Raw genomic sequence first — 20,855 nt, 5'->3', positions numbered from 1 at the left:
AAAGGTCATCTAGTCCAACCCTCTCTGCAGTCAGCAGGGGCATCCTCAATTAGATCATGTTGCCCAAAGCCCTGTCAAGGCTCACCTTGAATATCTCCAGGGAAGGGGCCTCAACTACCTCCATGGGCAACCTGTTCCAGTGTTCCACTACCTTCATGATAAAGAACTTGTTACTAACATCCAATCTAAATCTTCTCTGGTTTGAAGCCATTGCTTTTTGTCCTGTCACTACAGGCCTTTGTAAACAGTCTTTTGTAAACATCCTTCTTGTAGTCCCCCTTCAGGTACTGGAAGGTAGTTATTAGGTCTTCCCAGAGCTTTCTCTTCTCCAGGCCAAACAAGCCCAGCTCTCTCAATCTGTCTTCATAACAGAAGTTCTCCACCCCCCTGATCATTTTCATAGCTTTCCTCTGGACCCCCTTTATCAGGTCCATGTCCTTCCAGTGTTGAGGGCTCCAGACTTGGACATAGTATTCCAGGTGAAAGATGGATTGTATAATGTTTTTTTCTGATGTAGCTGTTGTTCTGTAGTTGTTCTGAGGTAGCTGTTTATAACTTACTCTATCTCATGTTACTCCTCCCTTGTTATATTTTAAAAATATCATTCTTCAGAGGAGAAGTAATTTTTGTCTATTCAACCAACAGGTGGCTTCTTTTTGGAAAGGCAGTTGAGAATAGGGTAGTGAATGAGAGGTGTATAATTCCAGAAAAGTCACAAGATCTGCTATTTCAAAATATTTTGCTCACCTCATTGAACTTTCTTTTTAAGCTTCCATCTGCATTTAAGTGCTGTTTTCTTTGTCTTATGCAAAGCTTCTGCAAACTGTCTTTGTGGTGGCAGTTTGACAGAGAAGGGGGAGATTTTCTTCCCTGTAGAGTGAATTAGGCTATTGTTGTCTCAAAAAATGTAGACTAAGGTTTTATCCTAAATGCTAACAGTAAGATTGTTGTCTCCTGGTTTAAATTTGTAATTAAGAAAGCTAAAAATGACATTACTGTGACAATATAAGACATTTCTATGGGATGGCTTAGGCAAGCATATTCTTTAAGTAAGAAATTCATAACTCTGCATGCATTTTTAAATCAGAAAAGTTTAGATAATTTTTTGAGATCCTGTTTGTTCCTATGAGTCTATAACAACTCAGTTTCTATTGGCATTAATTTAGACTACTGTTTAGCTAGCCATAACCTAGTGTTTTCATCACAGATACTTGAGTTCCTCACAGATGTTAGAAATTAATTGATTATTTATTATATATAAATACAGACATTCAAAATGGTATTTTCACTCCTTAAACATTTCTGAGCTAGCCCCATAGTCTATGGCATTGATATGGGGCATTCATTAAACCTCTGGAAGGTAAATATATACCGCGGTCCCAGACAGAGTATCTATGTGTGTTCTCCAGGTGGAAGCCAGCCTTTTCCTGTTTCTGTTTTCCTCTCTACTAACCTTTCCTGAAGCAGCTGTAAAACAACATATTGGTGACACCAGAATTTAGTAGAGTGATGGGCTTAGATGTATTAAATGTAGCTTAAGTCTCCACTCTGTGGGCAGTGAGAAAACTAATGGGATTTAAAAAATGACATAAGTGCATACATACCTGAACTTCAGCGGCAGAGAATAAAAATGGAAATGCGTTTTTTGCTAAAATTAAAAAATATAAATGTGCAAAGTATCCTTTAACACAACTTTTCTTAGAGGTTTTTCCTCCTTGATTGTCATCTCATAATTCCCAAAATACTTGTAATGGAAACTGCATGATGAGAAAGGGCTGAAATTATGAAAATTACGTATAATGAATACTGGCTAAAACATAATTCCTAATATGTGGAGTTCCTTAGGTGTGGAAAAACACAAAGTTAGAATCCTTTCATGTGCAGGAACTATATCACAAACAGATAGCAGGAAACATTAGTCCCTTGTTGTACTCCACATCTTTACAAATGATCCATAAACTTTGTGGCACAACAGCACACAATGCAATATTGGTCAGTGAGAACAAAAAATTGCACAAGTCAACGAAGTATTGTTGCTCAACTATTGTCAACTACTCCAGACAAGCAAATCATGAAAGCTATTTGATACTGCTACAATTTCAGCCAGATATGCTAATGTCATTATTTGTAACAACTGAAGCCTTTCTTTCCCCCCCTCTTCTGTGGATTATTACCTAGAATGTTTTATTTAAACCTGAAACATGAAGAGAGTTCTTGCTCCACAGACATTATCAGTGTCTTTGTGCCCTACATGCACCATGTAGTCAGAGATTGCTAACATTATTAAGTGCCTAGTTCATCCCATGGGGTAGGGTGATTTATTTGACTTCTAAAATGTGCTAACTTGGAATTTTAAAATATACATTAACCTCTTTATGTATTCTTTGTGACCACATGTGTTGAATTCTTGCTCTGAATAAAATTACATTCCTCTGATTTCATTGTTCTGAATGATTAAAGCCTTACTCTTACTTCATTTTTCAAACAGCATTGCGTCTGTCTCCTTTTATGCATATCACTCCTGATAAATTAAAAAAAAAAAAAAAGGAAAGAAAAAAAGGAAAACAAAGCCATTTGGTGTTTTCTTGAGTGAAATAATATTTTTTTCTTCTGAGATTGAGACTATTGTAAACAATGTGCTTTCATTACTGGAAATATCAAATTGCTCTATAAAAATATAAAACTTGGGACCCTTGTTAATCCGTATTTAAGGTACAAGTTTATTCTACCTCCCATTTTTATAGGCAGTCAACATTTTGCCAACAGTGTATTGGATCCATATTTTCATTTATAATACATATGCAATTTTACTTTTTATTACAGGAGATGTTTGTTTTGGACTTGAGGTTTTATTTAATCTATAAGCTCCAATCCCTAAATTGCTTAACTCTTTGCCTAAGAGATTCTCTGCCCACAACTAAAACTGCAGTTTCAAATTTTTAAATTTGTATAGATATTTCTATATTATTTAAAGTCCCAGTAAGAGTTGACTCAGTCTAATGAATGCAACTCCATTTATTTTATTTTTCCTTCATCCAGAAAAAAATGATGGAAATATTTTTTGTGTTGTTTTATTTTGGGGGGGATGTTTACTTTTTTTTGTTTGTTTGTTTGGTTTGTTTTGTTTTTTTCCCCCTGGTATTGCTAGGACTGAGTTTCCAAACAGGCAGTAATGTTTCCTTCCACAGCAGTGTCACTATGAAAAATAAGATTTGATCATGATCTAATACAACCACATCACTCAGAAAAGAGAGCGAACAGCTGTTGTGTTCAGTGGATTCATCACAAAAAATAATTTTTGGTGTCCCCTTGAGTCTGACAGGGAGAATAAAGTTGGTGAAGAAAAGGAAATGTTTGATCTTAGGATTAACCTTATTTACTGCTAAAAAATTATTCCAGAAGCTAAAAAAGTTTATAGTTATAAACAGAAGCCATTTTAGTATCAACAATGTATTCACTCTCCGGTTTGTCAGAATGTTTTAGCAGAACAGAGTTGCAACATTTAGGTCCTTGCAGTATGTTCAGTTTTCTAATTCTTTCAAGTGTGATTAATTCTTACTTAGGGAGTCTGTGCCCAAATGTTTATCTGTAGTATAGTCTATATACTTGCAGCCCCACAGTACTTCCAACTGCAAGCAGCCAGCAACTGGCAAATGGCCCAGGCAACTGCAGCAATGGGCAATAGGTCTATGCAGAACAATCTGAGCATTTTTGTTTTACGTTAATGATCAGAAAGAATTGTAGACCTATTGACATTTGTGTAGCTATACCAATCCAATATATCTAGCCTGATATGTCACAAGGATGTGAGTAATAGGATTTTTTTTTTTGCATGATTTCTAAATTGATAAATGTTCATTGTCTAATCTACATAAGAATAATCAAGATGTTGTGTGCCTTATCATATTATAAGGTATATATTGTGTGTATATGTCATGATATATACACTAAACAAGGATTTTGTGTTTCTACCATAGTTAAAAGAACAAATTTGTCTAATTTTTTTTGGTTGTTTTTTTGTTTGGAAATCTGAAGAGCACATGCCTCTATCCAAATATTTAATGTTGAAATAAGGAAGTCCAGACCTCTTTGGACTATTTAAAAATGCAGAGTTAACAAGGATGTTCATCCTGATGCAAGTATCAACATCTGGGAGATTTGATTTATCATTAGCAGGTGAATTTAATTTAAATAGAGTTAACTGTTATGAACGCAGTGGAGAGGTCTAAATGCTGTTATACATAGCATTCGGTATGCTGTTGGTTTTCATAGCAAAACTAGCCCAAAAGACTGTGTGCAATTTTCATGTACGTTCTTAATATTAAAACTTTTATGTTTGAGGAGAATCAACATACAAACAAGATGAGACAATAACAGGTGATTAAAAGCCCTAAATAAATAAATAAATTGCAAGACTCTTCTGGGGACTTTATCCATGTATGTTGATCCTAATTCAAAATACTGGTATGCTGCTTTTGAGCAGTATCTTTCAGTAGTTCCATGTTTGGTTTTGTGGATTTTTTTGTTTGTTCATTCCTTTGTTTTCGTATATTTATAAACAGTACATTAGAAATACGAGCTTCATTTTGGATATTAGGTAAAACTTCTCAGAAGAAAAAATCTTTAATACGTGAGCTGAAACAAGGGCAGCAGTAACCAAATCACTCTGTAATAAAATTTGCCTCATTGCTTTTAAGAACTAGCAGATGGTTTCAACTTTATCTCCCACTGGAGACAAGCTGATTGAATTCACTCCTTGGTTAATGGCTGCTATTTGTGCAAATGAAGATAAAGGAACTAAGCTAAAGACTGGCTATTCCTGTCTAGCCAAGTAGCAGAAAAGGTTCTTCGTGTGTGACCAACAGTCTCATTTATAAAAGCTCCTCTTTTCATACGTTCAATGACTAGCAATAGATGATGTCTTCTCACAATGTGAGAGTTTCCTGCCTCACTGATGGTAGTCACCATCAGCCATACATAGATCTGATGAAAAGAAAATATTTAACAGCAAATTCATGAAGCCTTCCTGGTCCCTAGCTCTAATTCAGGCACCTAAGAGACCACTGAAATAAATAATTCAGTTAGGAAATAGGCTCTCACACAGTCTTATGGGTGTGAATCTTACTACAGAATCTGAATTTACTGGAGCAGTGGTGTGCATCAGGGTTGGTTAAATTACCTGGGTGTCAGTGGCAATACACAGGAAACTGCTCATCGTGGGACACACTCTCTTATTTGAAATACACAGAGACCAGTTTTGAAAAATTTGGGGCGATCTGTCACTACAGTTTTTATACTGGGAAATAATTTCTGCAGTTGCTCATTGCTGCCAATGGCCTATTCATAGATTTAGTTGTCAGGCCTACATGTAGTATAACTAAGGAGAATAGTTTTGCTTGAGGCTGACACAAGACAGCTTGGTGGATAATAAGTACAGAACCATCACTCAAAACACTTTTTTGGGGATACTACAGTGTGCCTGGAAAGCAGAGATCCCAGCTTCTCCCACACCAGACCAGAGTGGTGGGTGGCCAGCTGGAATTTACAAAACCTTCATTGCTGTTGGACGGCCATCCCAGCCAATGACCCTGGAATTAGGCACCAACCCTCTTTTCCCTGAGAATTTTTAAACTTTAAATTTTCTCTCTGAATTGAACTAAATGTCAGAGTGCTTATGTGACACTGCTCTCTGGTCTGTAGCTTGAGAGGTCACTTAGAATTTGTGGGGACTTCAGCTCTTTTTGCAGACAGTATTTCCACAAGCATGACAAGAAGGAGACTGTTCTGAAAGATCATAGAATTCTCTGCTCTGGGACTTGCCTACGGCTTATCTCTACTGATGCCTTAGAAACAGGACACAAGGTCACAATGGCATTATGATTCAGGTACATTAGCAGAAAACTGACACACAGAAACATTTTATTTATACTGTAGATCACACAGAAGCACACAATATATTGGAAGAAGGAACTAAGACTGAGAAGACAGTTTTAATTATTTACTTTTTATAAATGTGTATGTATGTGCTTCCATGCATAAAAGCAATTAACTCTCCTAAATAAACCAAATTTAGATAGACAACTGCATGGCTAAATGGAATAAGAACATATTTTTAATTGTTATTTTTGCAGTACTCTCACTGATTGAAGCACAGCATGGCACAGCAACTTTTCATTTTAATACCTTTAAAATTTGTACAATATCTGGGTAATGGAAATGCCTGATACCATCCTGGCTTTGTGAATGGGTAGAAACAGGAGTATGAACCACAGTTAAACACTGACAAGGTTGTGCAGTTAGTCTTGCCAGAGGTCTGAACTTGATTTTGGAATTCAGATCATATGCCCACAGAGAGAGTGCCAACTGGACAGGTGAATGTTGTAGTTGCCCAGGACTGCAAGACACACTTTGTACATATATAGTACAGGCTACAGATCAAGAGGAATCAGAACAATTGTCTGTGTCCAGATAAGTCTGGCAGGTCTATGCACACTACATCTACGGTCAAGTCTGGACTCTATATCCCTTCCCCCCCCCCCCCCCCCCCCCCCCCCCCCCCCCCCCCTGCCCCCCGAGCAATTACGTCTCATAGAGTCTACTCAAGTTTGAACAATATATGGCAGAAGAAACTGAAAGTGTTGCTGATTACGGAAAACGTATTTTCTCTTTTTGTATCCTTCCCGCAAAGATGAGATTCTAACAGTGTTAGAGGGAATGGTTCCATCTTACTCACTCCTAATTGTGCTTCTCATATTCCTGTCTTTGGACAGAATTATGTCAGATTATAGGCACACTTTCAAATTTAGGATGTATAAAGGCAAAAGGTTAAGGTGATTCTTTCAATTATATATATAGTTAGAGATGCAGAAAACTGTTAATTATGGATATTTTCCCCTCCCTGCATACATTCCCACATCCAATAAATAAAATTTGCATTCATGTACTTTTTGTATATAGCAGTCCAGGAGGGAAGTTAGCACTCTTTCATTGCAGGCTTAATACAAATTTTAATTTCATTTATGTCTGCCCTGTTTACTCTGAAACAGGAAGTAAACTCTAATCCTTCAGCACCATAAACAGACTTTCATAATCCAATGTGCATGAACAACTCAATTCCTTGGGAAATTTCCAGGTAAAGCGTGCATCACATAGGCCAGGAGGTCTGAGCAAAGTGATTCGCTCATTGAGACAATCTCAGTTAAAGATGTCTGTTCACTGGAGAGGAATTTGACTAGATAACCTTCAAAACGTCTCTTCCAGCCCAACCCATTCCATGGTTCCATCATCTTTGCTTCCTCCAGATCTGTGGTCACAGAAGGTACCTTGAGTATTAGCTCTCGACTGCAGCAAAGGAAATAACACCTTTTGAAAAGAACAGCAAAAATCTCTTACAATGAATAGCATACACAGCATCTGCCTCTATACTACAACTATGGTACAATATATCTTCCCTTATTAAACGGTTAAATGTTAAATTAGAAAGTTAGTATCTATACCTAATTGATATCAAGCTACTTAAGCTGTTCAAGAAACGGTTTAAGAATTGTGGAAATCCAGCTATGAAATGATCACTAATGAGAAACTCCACCTTCCACAAATATTCTATTTAATTTCCTCAAGCATAGCTGTTTTGGTAAAACCCACAGCTTTTTTCTAATATAGCAACACAAAGTATGTATGATTTAGAATTCTGAGTGAATATGCTCAAGATTATTTCACTTGTTCACTTTTCCTTTACTTTAACAAGTAAAATTTATTTAACCACATGTTGAGATATAAAGTATGCTAAAATACTAACATACTGGAACAGCTGAATATGAGCAAGCAGTGTGTCCAGGTGGCCAAGAAATTCTGTGGCACCCCGGCTTGTATTAGAACTGCTGTCTCCAGCAGGAGTAGGGATGTGATTGTCCCCTTGTACTCTGCTCTGGTGGGGCCACACCTTGAGTACTGTGATCAGTTTTGGGCACCTCAATACAAGAGAGATGTTGAGGTGCTGGAGTGAGTGTAGAGGGGGGCAATGAAGCTGGTGAAGGGCCTAGAGAATAAATCTGATGAAGAGTGACTGAAGGAGCTGGGTTTGTTTAGATGAAAAAGAGGAAGCTGAGGGGAGACCTCGTCACTCTCTACAACTGCCTGAAGGGAAGTTGTAGAGAGGCTGGTGCTGGTCTCTTCTCACAGGTAATTAGAGATGGAACAAGAGGGAATGGCCTCAAGCTATGACTGGATAGGTCTAGACTGGAAATTAGGAAAAAAAAAAATCACTGAAAGAGTGGTCAGGCATTGGGAATGGAAGGTGGTTGAGTCACCAACCCTGGATGTGTTTAAAAGTCATTTGGATGTGGTGCTTGAGGATATGGTTTAGCAGTGAACCTTGTAGAGTAGTATTATCAGTTGAACTTGGTGATCCTGAGGGTCTTTTCAAATCTGAAAGTTTCTGTGGGATTCTGTGATGGAAGAATTACTTTATGAGTGTGATGTTGCATTGATAGTAGATATTTCTTGTCTCAGTTAGGCATGCAAAATGGTTGTGTCTGCCCTGCAACAGTATCTGCCTTTCTGCATGTTTTTCAAGTGAAGTGATACAGAAATGCAGAATATTAGCATTCTCTTGTGCTAAAGAAAATACTTTAAGTAATTATCAAAGATGTATATTTCAAATCCTTTTTTTTTAAAAAACTAAAATAGGTGTCTGGGACAAGATTAGATGCTATAAAATAAACCATTTCCATTTCAGGCAGAGCTATGCAGAACTATACGGAGCTGAGACATTCAACATTATTCAAAATGAAATTACATGCAATATTCTGTTTTACTTACTGCACCAAATAGTAAAATGGAAGCAATAATAATGATTTTTTTTTTAATGGTATGTATCACTGTATGAAGAAATTCAACCCTTGACTTCAGCTTAAATAAATTCAGACTTTCAACAAGGAAATTACTTCTACACACAACAAATAATAGCAGCTAGTTTCAACATCAGCCTTAGGGTAACTTATTTCTTGAAAAATATTAGTTTAAGTCAAAATTTCAATTTCAATGCTTCTTTTATCAGATAGCTTTTTACTACAACACTTCAGTGCTCTGTGGAATACATTTTCACACTGAAGAATTGCTAGATCAATCCTGTGTTTAACACTCACACATTTCAAGATGCATGTTTATCAAAATAAATGTTGCCATGGAATCCATTTACAAAGTTTAGTAAACAATTCACTCTGGAGGGAGGGAAACTACATGAAAAACCACATCCCTAAAATGAAGTCTGCAAGGCCAGTAAGAATTCTTTTAAACTGATTATCAAATGAGATTCTGGAAATTGTAAATTGGCTTCACCCATTATTTTTATGTGCAGTAGTAAAATGTGTGCCTGTGTTAAACAGGAAATTATATAGGAGTACTGACTTAAGAGAATTTTTTTCATGCAAGCTTGACTATGTATTTTTCTTTGGTACTTGACCCACACTTTCCTTCCTACTGAAGAGCTCCACTTTGCAAAATTTAGTCTTCAAGCAAAATAAAAATTCAGAACTTCTTAATGGATCAGAAGGAGCTCTACATTTCCTTCTTCTCCCTTTAAATTTCTCTCTGACAACATTGTCATTAACAAGTGCATCACAGTAGGAATTGATCTGTAGAGCAAAATTATTTGTTCTGAGAACCAGTGGTCACATCTTGTGTGTTTTGGGGGCCTTTGTTCCTACAGGCTGTGACCTGGACCTGTTGATTTGAAACCACTAGCATTTGGGGTGCTTTAGGAGCGATGCCGGAGACCGTCATTTGATTTAGTTTCATACACAAAGTACTCAAATGCCATACCTCAAAACTGGTTTATTGTTTGAAAGAGCAATTGTGGAAATGACTGGGAATCAACTTCAGAAGCAGACTAGCCTGATAAAAGCTGAAATGCTAAGGAAGATGTACACAGCCACTCTACCCTCATTTCTAAAAAAAAAACTTCTCTCAAGGGGGTATCAGATCTTCCTCACATTGTGAGTCTAAAGAGTTCTCTTGACACTGTAAGGAATTACAATTGATATGACTTCACTCATCACTATACGATTCCATTTTAATCTCTTAAGGCTAAAGTACTAATAAAGTCCAACTGAAGGATGCAACTGTTTTTCTAGCTCTCTGGAATCAAAAAGTTACACAGAAAATAACACATTCATAAAAAACCTTTAATGATCTTAATGAGACATTTTTTATTTAAGATTCTGGTTGCATTTGTCTTTCTGAGTTACCTGTTTCAATGTACTTTCATCTTAAGTTCCCTCCCCATTTCATGATGTTCATCTCTCTAAAGTATACAGTGCTCCTGATATCCTTGTTCCACCCCACAAAGAATGTTCGCCATATGTGATGAGCTGTCTGCTTTCTTAACAGAAGGAACTCTTAACCATCACTAAGCATTCATTCTTCCTGAAACTACACTATCCTGAATGGCTGTTTTTCAAAGCTGAGATTAAGAGCAGTGCAGCAGCCTGACATAGAGACTTACCATATCCAAATTTGGAGTTCTCCAGGGAAAAACATTATATCTACACCATTTCTATCAGGTTTTGGGTTTGCTCAATTTTAATGAAAATGTCATAAACGGCATGAGATTTAACACATCCAAGTGCCGGGTTCTGCACATTGGCCACAGCAACCCCATGCAGAGCTACAGGCTGGGGTCAGAGTGGCTGGAGAGCAGTCAGGCTGAGAGGGACCTGGGGGTGCTAGTCGACGGTAGACTGAACATGAGCCTGTAGTGTGCCCAGGCAGCTAAGAGGGCCAATGGCATCATGGCCTGCATCAGGAACAGTGTGGCCAGCAGGAGCAGGGAGGTCATTCTGCCCCTGTACACTGCACTGGTTAGGCCGCACCTTGAGTACTGTGTCCAGTTCTGGGCCCCTCAGTTTAGGAAGGATGTTGACTTGCTGGAACGAGTCCAGAGAAGAGCAACAAAGTTGGTGAGGGGTTTGGAACATAAGCCCTATGAGGAGAGGCTGAGGGAGCTGGGGTTGCTTAGCCTGGAGAAGAGGAGACTCAGGGGTGACCTTATTACTCTCTACAACTACCTGAAGGGAGGTTGTAGACAGAAGGATGTTGGTCTCTTCTCCCAGGCAAGCAGTACCAGAACAAGAGGACACAGTCTCAGGCTGCGCCAGGGGAGGTTCAGGCTGGATGTTAGAAAAAAGTTCTATACAGAAAGAGTGATTGCACATTGGAATGGGCTGCCTGGGGAGGTGGTGGAGTCGCCATCACTGGAGGTTTTTAGGAGAAGACTTGACAGGGTGCTTGGTGCTGTGGGTTAGTTGCTTGGGCGGTGTTGGATTGGTTGATGGGTTGGACGCGATGATCTTGAAGGTCTCTTCCAACCTGGTTTATTCTATGTATTCTATGTATTCTATTCTATAACTGCTTTGGGGTACTAGAAACCTATTAAAAATGCATACAAAAGAGACAATTCTACACAATTTTAAAGTAATTTCCACAGAAACATTATATTTCTAATTAATTTTATAGATCAAATCCTTATTATGACATCCTACTGTGGCTTTTGTGTTCTAGACAATAAAGCATAATGGACAGCATGTGTAAGTTTTGTGTTTATCATCTTGAGAGAAATAGAACTGCTTACAGAACTCTTTAACATGGGTTCTATATCCTACTGATTCAAGGGGCTTTTAAACTGTGGTATATTGGAAATATAAAAATATGTAAAACTACATTTATAAACTTTCTAGCCATCCTCTGTTTCACAATTTTCCTCTGGGCTGGTTAGTTTTGCCCAGTCATTGTGAGTTACAGATTTTTGCCGCTGTCTGCTAGGCTGCTTCTGCTTTGGGCATCCTTGTCCATTGAGGTGTGCTTCTAAAGCATACTTAATTTTTTTAACATTAGCACTTCAGCATACTTGGGAGGAGCCCTGTTGGGTGTTTTGTAATGCAAAACTGTAGCAGAGGCAGCATTAGACTCTCTGTATTGTTACAATATATATCACAGTGATTAATATCTGCTTAGGTTCATTAGCCTAGCATTTTTTTCTGATTGTATGAGAAAAATAAAAACCACTCAAACCCATACCAGATAACAGCAGAAAAACTTGATCTGAAAGATTTTGTCACATAATTTCTTCTAAGAAGGAGAAAGGATAAAACCAGATAAAAACAGGTAAAAATAGGGATATTTTCCTTCAAGAGCATAAACAGTGATTCACATTTCCAATTGATGTGTAGTGGACAAAAACATATCCATCTTCAAAGAAACAAGACCATGTACAAAAAAATAAATACTTCATATTTTAGATCACATGCATGATAAAGCTGTTCTCCTAGATGGACAAACTGTGAAATTCTTGCCATGGTTTTTAGTTCTAAATAACGTCAGTAGGTAACCATGCAGCATGTAGCCTGGAGCAGAGCTTTTCCTGAAGTTCTTACCATGTTCTACTACACAAAAAATGTTTCCTCTTGTCCAGTATTTTCCCTTGATGAAGCAAAAGACTAATAGGATTAGACACTTTACCTTGGATCAGTTTGGCAGTTCAACCTCTTTGCAGCTTGTGAACATCTACTGTTTTTCAAATATTCCTCCTTTCATTATTCCACCTTTGATCAGTTTTGTGTCTCCCAGTGGCCCTCCCCCTTCTTTACCCCTTTAAAGAATGACATTGCTTTGAAAGCATCTAAAGACATTTTGAACATTGTATGCCTCACATTGACTTTCGCTTGAGGGCAAAAGATTAAATACTCACCCACCTGACAACTCCTCCTCTGTAAAAACACATTTTAACAGAGTTCTCACACAGATACAGCATTTTTGCTTATTCCTGATTTCTTCCTACATAATTTCTATGCTTGTATTATTTCTGATGCATGCATGCTCATAAGAATTAATTTCCTTAACGGGGTGCTAGGGCACCAGCAATTAAAGAGAAAATGTAACACCACTTTCACACACAAAGGACACAACAGTTTTATTTACTATGAAGAGGCTTCCTCATTAAGACTACTAAATGTATAGAACAGGTACCACTTTCTCTGGACTATGCTCCTGGAGACTGAAGATATGGGAGCCAGATCAGTCTCACAGCCATGTGAACACAACCCTGTACCTTGTCTAATATTCTCTCCCTGGAAACAAAGGCAGAGATAATGGGCCCCTTGCTCTTTAACATCTTTATTGATGATCTGGATGAGGGCATCGAGTCCATCATCAGTAAATTTGCTGACGACACCAAGCTGGGCGCAGGAGTTGATCTGCTGGAGGGTAGAGAGGCTCTGCAGAGGGACCTCGACAGGCTGGGCAGATGGGCAGAGTCCAACGGCATGAGATTGAACACATCCAAGTGCCGGGTTCTGCACATTGGCCACAGCAACCCCATGCAGAGCTACAGGCTGGGGTCAGAGTGGCTGGAAAGCAGTCAGGCTGAGAGGGACCTGGGGGTGCTGGTCGACGGTAGACTGAACATGAGCCTGCAGTGTGCCCAGGCAGCTAAGAGGGCCAATGGCATCCTGGCCTGCATCAGGAACAGTGTGGCCAGCAGGAGCAGGGAGGTCATTCTGCCCCTGTACACTGCACTGGTTAGGCCGCACCTCGAGTACTGTGTCCAGTTCTGGGCCCCTCAGTTTAGGAAGGATGTTGACTTGCTGGAACGAGTCCAGAGAAGAGCAACAAAGTTGGTGAGGGGTTTGGAACATAAGCCCTACGAGGAGAGGCTGAGGGAGCTGGGGTTGCTTAGCCTGGAGAAGAGGAGACTGAGGGGTGACCTTATTACTCTCTACAACTACCTGAAGGGAGGTTGTAGACAGACGGATGTTGGTCTCTTCTCCCAGGCAAGCAGTACCAGAACAAGAGGACACAGTCTCAGGCTGCGCCAGGGGAGATACAGGCTGGATGTTAGAAAAAAGTTCTATACAGAAAGAGTGATTGCACATTGGAATGGGCTGCCTGGGGAGGTGGTGGAGTCACCATCACTGGAGGTTTTTAGGAGAAGACTTGACGGGGTACTTGGTGCCGTGGGTTAGTTGCTTGGGCGGAGTTGGATTGGTTGATGGGTTGGACGCGATGATCTTGAAGGTCTCTTCCAACCTGGTTTATTCTATGTATTCTATGTATTCTATGTATTCTCTGTTATTATAAAAAATTATGACTACGTTTACTGTGGATTTCCCATATCTGGCAGAATGGCTAAAATGCAATTAAAGAAAGCAAGCTACCGGCTAAATGTAAAAGATGCTGGGAACTAGGAAGACCTTTCAATTTGTACTGGTTTTCATTTACTGTACCTTTTGTGTAATATTTTGATTCATTTGTTTGCCAGTGAAGATGAAATGTATACATATTTCACTAAGGACAGAATATATATCTTTTCCTCATATGTAATATATAATACTTCATGTTGTTTCTGATCTTGTAATTTGAAGGTAGAAATGATCTTAAAAGATCAACTGTCTGACCCTAGTTTATATTATTTTTCTGATAGGGGTTGCTATTGAGGGATTCTGAAAAAGGTGCAAAATTCTCACAGTGCTGTTTTATTTAGTGCCATCTGCATAAAGTGTGGTTTAGGAAAACACTATCTTTAAGGCACTCTTAATACTGAAGTTGCACATTATGTTAGTCCCACTAGGTCAACCCATTGTCCCAGTCAGTGTCCAGTGCCAGATGTTCCAGGAAAAGGTGTAAGAAAACCAGCAGTGGAAAACTATTAAAAATCATGACCACAGAGAAAGGTTCTTGCCTCCCATGCAGTTTGCTAGAAGCGGCGTTATTGTGGAAACATGAAGACTGAGACCCGCTATAAATGTTAAGATTTTCTAATATACAGATGCATTTTGACAAAGTGAGAAGTCAAGTTCACTACAAGAAGGACACTGAGTTGCTGGAGAAAGACAATTAAGCTGGTGAAGTGTTATGAGCAGAGTCTGAGGGAACTGGAATTGTTTATTCTGGAGAAGAAAAGGCTGAGGGGAGATGTTATTGCTCTCTACGACTATCTGAAAGGAGGTGGTAGTAAGGTGAGGGTTGATCTTTTCTCACTAGTATCAAGAGAGGAAATGTCCACAAATTGCATGAAGGGAGGTTTAGATTGGATATCAGGAAAAAAATCCTTTACTGGATTGAAATAGGCTTCCCAGGCAGGTGGTGGAGTAACTGTCCCTGGAGGCATTCAAGACGTGTAGACATGGCACTTCTTGTCATGGCTTAATCACCATGATGATCTTATTCAATGATTGGACTTGATGACCACTCTCCATGATATTTGAAAAGTTCTGGCAGTCAGGTGAAGTCCCTGGTGACTGGAAAAAGGGAAACATCACACCCGTTTTTAAAAAGGGTAGAAAGGAGGATCCTGGGAACTACCAGCCTGTCAGCTTCACCTCCGAGCCTGGGAAGATCATGGAACAGATCCTCCTAGAGGCCATGATGAGGCACATGGAAGACAGGGAGATGACTCAGGACAGCCAGCATGGCTTTACTAGGGGCACGTCCTGCCTGACTAACCTTGTGGCTTTCTATGACAAAGTGACTGTGTCAGTAGATAAGGGACGACCTATGGATGTGATCTATGTGGACTTCTGCAAGGCCTTTGACATGGTCCCCCACAACATCCTGCTTGGAAATTGGAGGGATGTGGATTTGATGAGTGGAGCATTTGGGAATTGGCTGGATGGTCACATCCAGAGGGTGGTGCTCAATGGCTTGAAGTCCAGATGGAGAACAGTGACAAGTGGTGTCCCTCAGGGGTCTGTACTGGGACCTGTGCTGTTTAATATTTAGACTGAATGCACCATCAGCAAGTTTGCAGACGACACCAAGCTGTGTGGTGCTGTCGACACACCAGAGGGACAGGATGTCATCCAGAAGGACCTGGACAAGATGGAAAGGTGGGCCCAGGTGATTCTCATGAGGTTCAACAAGAGCAAGTGCAGAGTTCTGCACCTGGGCCAGAACAATCCTCACTATCAATACAGACCAGGGGATGAGGTGATAGAAAGCAGTCTTGAGGAAAAGGACCTGGGGGGTACTGGTGGATGAGAAGCTGGACATGAGCAGGCAGTGTGTGCTTGCAGCCCAGAAGGCAAATCACATTCTGGGCTGCATCAAAAGAAGTATTGCCAGAGAATACAGAGAGGTGATTCTGCCACTTTACTCTGCTCTAGTGAGGCCTCACCTGGAGTACTGTGTCCAGGTCTGAAGCCCTCAATACAGGAAGGACATAAACCTGATGGAGCTACTCTGCTACAAGGACAGGCTGAGGGAGCTGGGGAAGAGGAGGCTTCAGTGAGACCTAATAGCAGTCTCCAGTACCTGAAGGGGGTCTAAAAGAAGGATGGAGAGAGACTGTTTACAAAGGTCTGTAGTGATAGGACAAGGGGCAATGGCTTGAAGCTGGAGAAGAGCAGGTATAGATTGGATGTTATGAACAAGTTCTTTACTATGAGGATGGTGGAACACTGGAACAGGTTGCCCAGGGAGGTAGTTGAGGCCCCTTCCCTGGAGATATTCAAGGTAAGGCTCGATGAGGCCCTGGGCAGCCTGGTCTAGCTGGGGATGTCCCTGCTGACTGCAGAGAGGTTGGACTAGATGATCTTTGGTGGTCCCTTCCAGACTGCACCATTCTGTGATTCGACAATTCGATGATCTTGGAGGTGTTTTCTAAGCTCAAGGATTCTATGAGAATTTAAATATTGGATTCCAGTTTCATTCTGAAAGATAAATTTATGTTGTAATTTAAAACTTATTCATTGAAAATTACAGCAGCAAACACTTAATTACACTATTTGCTCTCATTAGTTGGGGAGAGGAGCTGAGGTTTTAAAAAAATACATTAGCTATCACATGAGACAGAAAAATCTTTAGGTGAATTACTGGTAGAACATATATGGTAGTCCATACACAGAAAATTTTACAAGATCTCACTTTTTCACAGGCAGGAAACAGAGAGATTAATAAGGCTTGTTACATCTTTTTTGCCATTGTGTTGGGGGGTTTTGTTTGTTTGTTTGTTTGGTATTTTTGTGGTGTTCCCCCCCCATCAGATCTGTTTAAGGAAACTGTAGTGTAATACTAGTTTACACAACAAAGTTTGGATACTGTTTGCAGAATCACATCTCTTCTTCAGTTAATATTTTCTTTCTAACTTAGGTCCACAAAACAGCATCTTAGCTTACCTACTTTCTGTCCTTCACTGCATCTTTTCATTCTACTTCTCCACATCTCTTTGTATTCACCATTTAACATAAATTTCAAAAGTAGAACCTAGCTACTAAAATGTTAAATACAGAAGAACATGGTATAGAACTGCTCTAGGATCAAAATGAAACCTGTAAATTCATTATTTTTTAGGGTTTTTCAAAATCCTTTAGTAAGATGGTGATTTTTACCTGCATATTGAAATTTTTGTGTTAAGTAAGCTTTCTAGCACCGAAGTTTGTATTCTTCAACTGAGAAAGTAGCAAATAATGTATACAATATATTCTCTCTGTATCACATGAAAAACTTTTGGCCATCCACTGCACATATGCCCTACTGTACATGGAGCTTTTATATTGCAAATACAGAACAATGGATTAATTTCAAATATAGGATCAGTGCCATTGTAGGATGTTTTACTATATTCCTTATGAATTGCAATATCAAAGGACTAAATTCTTTGCAGAATGATCTTGTGATTCAATTAAGATGCTACAATCTCACAAGAAGGTCCATTAATGTTTTACTAGAGATTGACCTGATGGAAGCTGGTGCTCTATCTGTTTGTGCCAGTGAAGATGATGAGGGGAGAGCTACTCTGCCATTTTCATGCAGAAACTTTGGATGTTTTAACTTCCTAAAGTTTATCTCTGTGTCTAACTTTTCATCAGTAAATAAGGGTCAGCCATCTGGCAGTGATAAATTTGGCTAGAATGGATTCCATCTGCTAAAACATGATGTAAAAATATTCTACTTTTCTATGGCACTGGAAAGATATGACATCTGGGATTAGACAAAATAAAGAAACTTGAAATTGCAAGGCATTGGCAAAATGATTTCTTTCTGAGGAACTGGAGAGTTGCCATTGTAAGGTGGGACTAACAACAGTCCTATAACTAGGGTTTCTATGCTTTCAAATAAGTTCCATCTTTAAGTTAGTACTAACTCATATGTTAAAACACTAAGTTCAGCCTTCCCCTCCAACTTCTCTCTGCCATCGACTGAGGTTACTGAGTAGATGTATAGCCAAGGAATTGCTTATCTGAGTACATAAAGACATAGATTTCTAATGTGGACTTGAAATTTTGTGCTACCTGGTGTCCAGATGTTTACAGATGTGCATCTTGTGATTTCCCAACAGATCTGGAAGAGTAGGAAATATTGGAAACTAGTGAGCAAGGAAATGTCAAGAAGCTTTGCAATACTTTATCTATGAGCTGAAGCAGGTAGCTTCTGTTCTGATGAGATATTGAAAATATTTCCCAATAGAGCCTCCAGATCTTTTTTCAAGGCACTGGATTTGTTTGAAAAATGAAGAAGTATGTTTTATAACCAATAACAGAACTTCTTTCTCTGTCTTTTCAGTCTAGAGAGATACAGTGTTTTATTAACAGAATTCAAGATCTTTGATATAGATAAGGTTTGTTCATACTGGCCAATTTGTGTTAAATTGTATCCATGGTTTGTTTGTGCTTCTGAAAAAAGTGACCATTATATACCTCATTTCTGAATACCAGTTCTCCCATAGCAAGGTAAAGTATTTCATCATTAACTTTTATCAAATCTTACCTCTGCATTGTGTCAGTCTTGACAGCTGAAAGTGTTACATGCTTTCAGGTTATGGCGTAATTCGAAGGGATTTGGAGAAAAATGGAAGGGCTTCTCAGTGGGAGCAGTTTCCCCAGGGAGTCCACATCCTTCTAGACATTGTTGCTAAAATACACCTTTCATTTTAATTTGGGGGCTTCATTTTAAATTAAGGAAACATTTTTAAGTAATGACACATGGAAAACTGCATATGATTTTTATTTTTTTTTTTTTTTCCTCTGGGGCAAAGCAAACTGCTTTCTAAATCACCATGCTCCAGAGAGGAAAAACGTGAAAATAAATTTCTTCATACTCCATCCTAAAGCTTGAAATTGTAATACAACCTTACAGAACTAGTCAACAGACACCATGTTAATGTGAGGTTCTTTTTATAAATCTAAACAGTGGTATGCCAACATATACTCCCCAAAGGCAGCTCTAATGTGAAACAGTAGGCATTTACATTTAGAGTGCTATGTATAAAACTCAGTTTTCAAATGTCAGTCTTCAGTAATTGGTTTAATAGTTAATAATAGGTGACTACTATGGTGAATAGAGAAGCTATTACATTAGAATGTCTGTAGAATATTGTTCATTTGCAACCACAGCCAAGACAAAGATTTTAACAACTTTTTAATGGTATTTTAGCAGAAGGCAATTGAACTTTTTTATTAGATACACTTCCTTCACTTTTATGTTTTGTTGTCAAAGGCAGTGATATAGTTGGTTTTTGAGTAGCCAAATATCACATAAATGCGTTAAATGCAGTTCAGCAAGAAATTTTGAGCTTGAGAAACATTGAAAAATAATGTAGGATTCAAGTTCATAGAGGAAGGCTTTGACTAGGCATCCACTTTTTTTTTTGTGTGTAAAAACATATTTTTAAAAAAATCTCAGTAATTTAAAATGATTGAAAGCAAACAGAATAAGTAGAATTTTAAGGCCAAGGGCTCCTGAGAGAGGGATTTAACTGCAATTTTCTTACATTTTAATAAGGAATACATGTACTTAAATTAGTTACAAGTGCATCGATTACTTGTTTTGCTGAATCATGACCATAGTGAAAATACTACTGTGCAGAGATTTCAAAAACATTTTTTAAAGGAGTACAGATATTTGGTTTCACAGAGTTTGTCCTTTTTTTTCTTTAAACACCATGAATTTTCATCAGTGTTGAAGAGAATACCTACTGAGGTTTTTTGTTTGCTAGTTTGTTTTATTTTGTTTTGCTTTGGTTTTTTTTTTTCTTTTCTTTTGAAGCATTATTGTATATGCATGCACCTATATATAATGCTTGATTTCTTCTAACTTATGGTGACTTCTCTGGCTATTCTCAAGGTGTCTTTCAATTTATATTTGTGCTGAAGTCCTGAGGTGTTAAAATCACCCCCATCTTATTTTAAGCAGTTGTAAAATACTGATTCTCTAGTTTACTCCCCAAATTACACGTACTACTGCAAAGAGCATTTAATTGTATGCGAGAAGACTCACAAAGCAAAACAAAAAACAAAAAAATTCCTTGAGCTCCCCAAAACCCATCTCCCCTCCCCCTGAAAAATCAAACCAAAACCCACTGGGGAAAGATTTTAATGTTTGTTTAGTGTCAGAACAAGCATAGAATTATCCTATTCTCTTACTGAACTTTGAAGAAAGTTAAGCATGTACTTCCACATTTACAGAATTGCAATGAATGCACTTAATTGTTTAGAATCTTTACTGAATTTGTGATCTGAAAAGACAAATATGATTAATACAGAGGATATCAGCGCTCCAGTGCAAGATGTTGATGCTCAGGAAGTAATATTAATTTCAGGATTTCATTCTCCAGTGTGTTATAACCCACTTGTTTCCCTCATTTATTTGTGGTCTTTTTGATACCAACATTGTAGTTTGTGGTATACAGTCTTATAGGATTATCTGACTAATATAAAGGCACTACTAGATACAGAGTTCTGTTTAACATCAAGCAAACCGAAAGCAAACCTAATAGTCCTACTCTTCTTGCAGTATTGGTTCATTTCAAATACTGACAATATTAGTAGAATAAAAATATCAACTCAAATATTACTTTATCTTTG

This window comes from Dryobates pubescens, chromosome 7 (assembly GCF_014839835.1).
Source record: "Dryobates pubescens isolate bDryPub1 chromosome 7, bDryPub1.pri, whole genome shotgun sequence".
NCBI classification, from domain to species: Eukaryota; Metazoa; Chordata; class Aves; order Piciformes; family Picidae; genus Dryobates; species Dryobates pubescens.
The sequence above is the reverse complement of the archived record's forward strand: the minus strand, read 5'-3'. Positions refer to the sequence as shown.